Source organism: Rhinoraja longicauda, chromosome 3 (genome assembly GCF_053455715.1).
Source record: "Rhinoraja longicauda isolate Sanriku21f chromosome 3, sRhiLon1.1, whole genome shotgun sequence".
NCBI lineage: Eukaryota > Metazoa > Chordata > Chondrichthyes > Rajiformes > Arhynchobatidae > Rhinoraja > Rhinoraja longicauda.
Window position 1 is genome coordinate 4400907 of NC_135955.1, and position 7306 is coordinate 4408212.

The window sequence follows — 7306 nt, forward strand, 5'->3', positions numbered from 1 at the left end:
CTGATTCCATGCTGTATCACTAGTGTAGATGGGGCATGTTGGCCAGTGTGGGCAAGTTGGGCTGAAGGGCCTGTTTCCATGGTGTATCACTAGTGTAGATGGGGCATGTTGGCCGGCATGGGCAGGTTGGGCTGAAGGGCCTGTTTCCCACACTGTATGACTAGTGTAGATGGGGCATGTTGGCCGGCATGGGCAGGTTGGGCTGAAGGGCCTGTTTCCCACACTGTATGACTAGTGTAGATGGGGCATGTTGGCCGGCATGGGCAGGTTGGGCTGAAGGGCCTGTTTCCACACTGTATGACTAGTGTAGATGGGGCACGTCTGCCGGCATGGGCAGGTTGGGCTGAAGGGCCTGTTTCCATGGAGTCTGACTCCCTTGTAGATGGGGCCCGTTGGCCGGTGTGGGTAGGTTGGGCCGATGGGCCTACAAGATGGCGCAGAGCTTGGAGGCGGGGCTGGCCTGGCCTCGGAGCCTGGTGGAGTAGCGGCGAGGGGGGGCCGGGCGGGTGGGGGCGGGGGTGGGGAGGGGGAGGGGGAGGGGGAGCAGGTCGGGGCACTGCCTCCTCTGTACGCGGTGCAGGACGATGCGGTACAGGCCGGTGACGGGACTCCGCGGGCCCTTGCCCCGGCTCTCCAGCAGGTGGGCCTCGGTCACGCCCAGCCCCGCCAGCGCCCCCCTGGTCTCCTCCTGCTCGCTCGCCAACCCGTGCCCGCCCCCGCCCCCGCTGCTGCCCCCGCCGGCCAGGTGCCCCGGCTCCAGGGGGAAGGGCTGCAGGGGGCGGCAGCAGTGGGCTCCCTGCATCCACTGGCTGTGCACTACCTGCTGCAGGCTGCAGCGCTCGCTGGCCGCGGGGCCGCAGGAGCGAGCGGATCAGGCGGGCTCCGGGCGTGGACAGGTGGGCGGGCTCCGTGTACGCCCCCTCCAGGATGCAGCGCTTCAGCTTGGCCACCGTGTCCGCCCGGAATGGCAGGGCCCCCGCCACCATGAAGTACAGCAGCACGCCCAGCGCCCACACGTCCACCGCCGCACCCGCGTAACGCTCGTCCCGGAACAGCTCCGGCGCTGCGTACGGCGGCGAACCGCAGAAGGTGCTGAGCGTCTGCTGCCCCCCACAGCACGTGCTGAAACCAAAGTCCCCCACCTTCACACGGCCCCCCTGCCCCAGAAGATGTTCTCAGCCTTCAGGTCACGGTGCACTGTGCCCCTCTCGTGCTGTGGGGGGGGGGGGGGGGAGAGTGGGAGAGTGGGAGGGAGAGGGGGAGAGTGGGAGGGGAGGAGGGGGAGAGAGAGGGGGAGAGAGGGAGGGAGAGTGGGGGAGAGGGGGGGGGGAGAGAGGGAGAGAGGAAGAGAGGGGGATAGGAGGGGGAGAGGGGGAGGGAGGGGGGAGAGAGGGGGGGAGGGAGGGAGAGTGAGGAGAGAGGGGGAGGGAGGGAGGGAGAGAGGGGGATGGAGAATGGGGGAGAGGGGGAGAGAGAGAGAGAGAGAGAGAGTTAGACGTACAGCCAGCTCGATACACACAACGATAAACTGAACTAGAGACGGGGGGAGAGAAAGAGGGGAGAGCATGAGGGAGGGAGGGGGATGGAGGAGGGGGAGAGAGAGAGAGAGTTAGATGTATAGCTCTCTCTTGAATGCATTCAAAGAATTGTCCTCCACTGCCTTCTGAGGCAGAGAATTCCACAGATTCACAACTCTCTGAATGAAAAGGTTTTTCCCTCAATCTCCGTTCTAAACGGCCTACCCCTTATTCGTAAACTGTGGCCCCTGGTTCTGGACTCCCCCCAACATTGGGAACATGTTTCCTGCCTCTAAACGTGTCCAACCCCTTAATAATCTTAAACGTTTCAAAGGGCCGGTTTCCGCGCTGTATCTTAGTTTCGTTTAGTTTAGAGAAACAGCGCGGAAACAGGCCCTTCGGCCCACCGGGTCCGCGCCGCCCAGCGATCCCCGCACATTAACACTATCCTACACACACTAGGGACAATTTTTACATTGATACCAAGCCAATTAACCTGCAAACCTGCACGTCTTTGGAGCGCGGGAGGAAACGGAAGATCGCAGAGAAAACCCAGGCAGGTCACGGGGGAGAACGTACAAACTCCGTACAGTACAGCGCCCGTAGTCGGGATGGAAACTATGCGGCACCGGTGGCGCAGCAGTAGAGTTGCTGCCTTACAGCGAATGCAACGCCGGAGACTCAGGTTCGATTCCCGACTACGGGCGCCGTCTGTACGGAGTTTGTACGTTCTCCTCGTGACCTGCGTGGGTTTTCTCTGCGATCTTCGGTTTCCTCCCACACTCCAAAGACGTACAGGTTTGTAGGTTAATTGACTGGGTAGTATGTAAAAATTGTCCCTAGTGTGTGTAGGATAGTGTTAATGTGCGGGGATCGCTGGGCGGCGCGGACTCGGTGTGCCGAAGGGTCTGTTTCCGCGCTGTATCTCTAAAAATCTACCGCGGGGCTGCCCATATCTCTGAAACCCAAACCTAAAGGCGAGGCTGGGGGAGGGGAGGGGAGGGGAGGCTCACCATGTGTTTGACGGCGGACACGATTTGGGTCGAAGACGTCCTTGGCCTGGGCCTCCTGCAGCCTGCCCTCGGTGCTGATCAGGGTGAAGAGCTCTCCCCCTCCTGCGTACTCCATCACCAGGTGCAGGCGGGACAGCGTCTCGATCACCTCGTACAGACGGATGATGTTGGGGGTGGTGCAGCCGCTCCATGCTGGCTATCTCCCGCGACAGGAGGCGCTGCGTCTTCTGGTCCAGCTTGGTCTTGTCCAGGATCTTGATGGCCACTTTCTCTGAGGCAGAGAGAGGGAAGGAGAAAAGTCAGCTCGTTGTCACACGCGCCACAGCGGAAATCTCCCCGCGGTTGTGCTGACCGGTCGGCGGAAAGACGATACACGACCACAATCGAGCCGTTCGCGGTGCAGCGCAGACACAGGATGAAGGGAACAACGTTTAAGCAGGAAAGGATTCACGAGGATGTTGCCAGGACTCGAGGGGCCTGAGCTACAGGGAGAGGTTGGGGCAGGTTGGGACTCTATTCCCTGGAGCGCAGGAGGATGAGGGATGATCTATAGTGGTGTACAAAATCATGAGAGGAATCTATATGCAAAATCTCTCTCGTTTTGTTTGTTTGTTTGTTTTGTTTGTTCCTGGACTACAGCCAAAACGGTACACAGTAGCCTGACAATTTTAGGCCCATCTTACTCACCGTCGTCCCTTTGGTGCTAATGGAAAGACGTTTCATTGAAATCGGTGTTATATTTTTAAGTTATTCACATTTTAAAGTTTGAATCTATCTCCAAGGGAGGGAGGGGGTGCAGGAGGGAGGATAAGGGGTTTTAGATTTAGAGATACAGCGCGGAAACAGGCCCTTCGGCCCACCGGGTCTGCGCCGCCCAGCGATCCCCGCACATTAACACTATCCTACACACACGAGGGACAATTTTTTACATTTACCCAGTCAATTAACCTATGCACCTGTACGTCTTTGGGAGTGTGGGAGGAAACCGAAGATCTCAGAGAAAACCCACGCTGGTCACGGGGAGAACGTACAAACTCCGTACAGACGGCGCCCGTAGTCAGGATGGAACCTGAGTCTCGGCGCTGCATTCGCTGTAAGGCAGCAACTCTACCGCTGCGCCACCCGTGCCGCCCCATGGGTTGAGGGGGATGGAGTGGGGGAGAGGGGAACGGGGCGGAGAGTGGAGGGGGTCGGGGTAGAGAGGGGGGGGGGGTGGGGTGGGAGTGCGTGGTGCACCAATGCAGGAGAGGTTTGGGCCAAACGGATCCACTTGGTCTAGTATAGTATAAATGCCAGGATCTGTTACCCAGAGTAGTTTAGTTTATAATTTAGTTTAGTTTTAATTCATAGTTTAGATTTTTAGTTTAGTTTAGACTTTAGTTTAATCTAGAGTTTAGTTTATAATTTATAATTTAATTTTGTTTAGAGTATAGTTTCATTATAATTTAGTTTATAATTTAATTACTTTATAGTTTATTTCAATTTAGTTTATAGTTTAGTTTAGAGCTTAGTTCAAGTTTAGAGTGTAATTCACTTTATCAGGTCATGTTGCAGTTGAATAGGACATTGGTGAGACCGCATTTAGAATATTGCGTTCAGTTCTGGGCACCATGTTATAGGAAAGATATTGTCAAGCTTGAAAAGGGTTCAGAAAAGATTTACGAGGATGTTGCCAGGACTAGAGGGTGTGAGCTACAGGGAGAGGTTGAGCAGGCTGGGTCTCTATTCCGTGGAGCGCAGGAGGATGAGGGAGATCTTATAGAGGTGTACAAAATCATGAGAGGAATAGATCGGGTAGACGCACAGAGTCTCTTGCCCAGAGTAGGGAATCGAGGACCAGAGGACACAGGTTCAAGGTGAAGGGGAAAAGATTTAATAGGAATCCGAGGGTAACTTTTTCACACAGAGGGTGGTGGGTGTATGAACAAGCTGCCAGAGGAGGTAGGAAGAAAAAAATTCAGATGCTGGTTTAAATCGAAGGTAGACACAAAATGCTGGAGTAACTCAGCGGGTCATGCAGCAATCTCTGGAGAGAAGGAATGGGTGACGTTTCGGGTCGAGACACCTTTCTTCATCGAGGAGCTCGCAGTCTCGGGGAGAGACCGACGTCGGGAAGCTCCAAAGTCGCAGAAGGTTCGACCAGCCCTGACCCGGGGTCTGATCGCCCGGTGTAGGGGGAGCTGAGATTCCCCCCCCCCCGATGAGGGAGCTTGATCGCCCCGACGCGGAGGGCCCCAAACGTCGCCGGCTACGGCAACCAAGACCGTCCCGTCAACGGAAGGCTCGAGGCCCCCGACCGCGGGGAGAACAAAGAAGGGAAGAAGATTGAACTATTTTTTCGCCTTCCATCAGTGAGAAATGTGGAGGAGTCACTGTGGTGGATGTTTATGTTAACATGTATTTTGTGTGTCCTGGCGCTTTTTATTGGTATGACTGTACGGCAAATGAAATTCCTCGTATGTTGCAAAAAATACATGGTTAATAAAGTATGATTGTGATTGTGGTTATGATTATGGTTATGATGATTATGATGATTATGGTTAAGATGATGATTATGGTTAAGATGATGATTATGGTTATGATGATGGTTATGATGATGATTATGGTTATGATGATGATTTTGGTTAAAATGATTATGGTTATGATGACGATTATGGTTAAGATGATAATTATGGTTATGATAATGGGTTATGATGATGATTATGGTTATGGTTAGATGATGATTATGGTTAAGATGATGATTATGGTTCTGATAATGGTTATGATAATGATGATTATGGTTATGATGATGATTATGGTTCTGATAATGATTATGATGATGATGATAATGATTATGGCTATGATGATGATGATGATTCATGGTAAGATGATGATTATGGTCTATGATGATGATTATGGTTAAGATGATGATTATGGTTAAGATGATGATTATGGTAGATGATGATTATGGTTCTGATAATGGTTATGATGATGATTATGGTTCTGATAATGGTTATGATGATGATTATGGTTATGATGATGATTATGGGTAAGATTATGGTTACGATGATGATGATGATTATGGTTATGATGATGATGATGATGGTGCCATCCATCCACACCCCCTACTCTGGTCAGTGAGTGAACGGCCAGCTTGACCTGTGAGAAGTTCCCGGCTCCGATCTGCCCCCTCAGCCGGTACAAGCCGATCCTCTTGCCCAGCGTCACCTCCCTCACGGTCGGCTGGTGGTTGGACAGCTGGTGGGTGAGTCTCTCCAGTGGGTGAGCCTCCGCGGCTGGCCCCCAACCTCTCCCCCCTCCCCCTCCCTCCTGGCCCCCTCCCCCTCCCCCTCCCCCTCCTCCTCCCCGCCCCCCCCGTCCATCCACCGCCGCCGCGTCCGTCCGGCCTCCTCCGCCCTCGCCGCCGGCGCTCCGTGCCCAGCCGACGTAGCTCTGGTTCACCACAGCAGCACCCAGCGCGTAGACTGCTGTCATCTCTGTGCCCTCGCTCACCTCCTGCTCCCCATCGTCAGGCTGGGTGGGGGAGGGAAGGGCAGGTGGGGGGGGAGGGCAGGGCAGGGGGTCTGGGGTTGAATCCCAGCTGAGGGCGGGGGGGTGGGGTAGGGGGGGCGGAGGTCCTTGCAACACCGTGAAGCCTCCCCACCAACGCCAACTTCAGCAGACAGAGCGAGGAGCGGCGCTCCACGGCGGTCCGACTCTCCGGGGAGGGCCTGTGGGATCTTGCTGTGCGACGACCTCCTTGCCCTTCGGATGAGGTGTTGACCGGTCCTCTGGTCCGGCTGGCCGGGGTCTCCGAGACCTCCTGAGTTGGGGAGACGAAGAGAAGATGGGACGGGGCACGTTGACCAAGGTCCAGGGATGCAGTGAGGGGCAGGTCTTCAATTCACAGATGGGGAGGTAGAAGTGTTGGTGGTCTCTGTCTCTCTCTCTCTCTCTCTCTCTCTCTCTCTCTCTCTCTCTCTCTCTCTCTCTCTCTCTCTCTCTCTCTCTCTCTCTCTCTCTCTCTCTCTCTCTCACACACACTCTGTCTCTCTCTCTCACACACTCTGTCTCTCTCTCTCACACACTCTCTCTCTCTCTCTCACACACACTCTCTCTCACACTCACTGTCTCTCTCTTTCACACTCTCTCTCACTCTCTCTCACACACTATCTTTCTAACACACTGTCTCTCTCTTTCTCTGTCTCTCTCCTTCTCTCTCTCTCTCTCTCTCTCTCTCTCTCTCTCTCTCTCTCTCTCTCTCTCTCTCCTCTCTCCCTTTCCCCACCTAAGCTACCAGAGAATTGGGAAAGATCCTTGTGCTTCAGTAAGATCGCTCCACTGGAATGACGCACAGTTCTAGTCGCACGAGCTTGGTCTGTCCCTCTCTCTGTCTCTGTCTCTGTCTCTGTCTCTGTCTCTGTCTCTGTCTCTGTCTCTGTCTCTGTCTCTGTCTCTGTCTCTGTCCCTGTCTCTGTCTCTGTCTCTGTCTCTGTCTCTGTCTCTGTCTCTGTCTCTGTCTCTGTCTCTGTCTCTGTCTCTGTCTCTGTCTCTGTCTCTGTCTCTGTCTCTGTCTCTGTCTCTGTCTCTGTCTCTGTCTCTGTCTCTGTCCCTGTCTCTGTCTCTGTCCCTGTGCCTCTCTGGTCCAGCGAGAGTTCTCCTCAGGCGCTGGGCCTTGGCGGATGAGAAAGCCCGTCACGCTCGGGCCCCTCTCCGCCTCATCTCACCCAGCGGCCAGCCCCCCATCGGGCGGTCAGAAGGCCGGATCGCCGCCCCCCCCATCGGAGCTCCTCCCCT

General features: G+C 54.9%; 1 pseudogene across 1 annotated transcript; it reads right to left on the bottom strand.

The window, feature by feature from the left end:
- Window positions 1-291: 291 nt before the first annotated feature.
- LOC144611912 (serine/threonine-protein kinase NIM1-like) lies at window positions 292-6773 on the bottom strand (annotated as a pseudogene). The gene is made up of 4 exons (XR_013549594.1): window positions 5897-6773; window positions 5632-5865; window positions 2531-2801; window positions 292-1213 (listed from the first exon to the last, which is right to left on the bottom strand). The product of XR_013549594.1 is annotated as a serine/threonine-protein kinase NIM1-like (transcript).
- Between the last annotated feature and the right edge of the window lie 533 nt (window positions 6774-7306).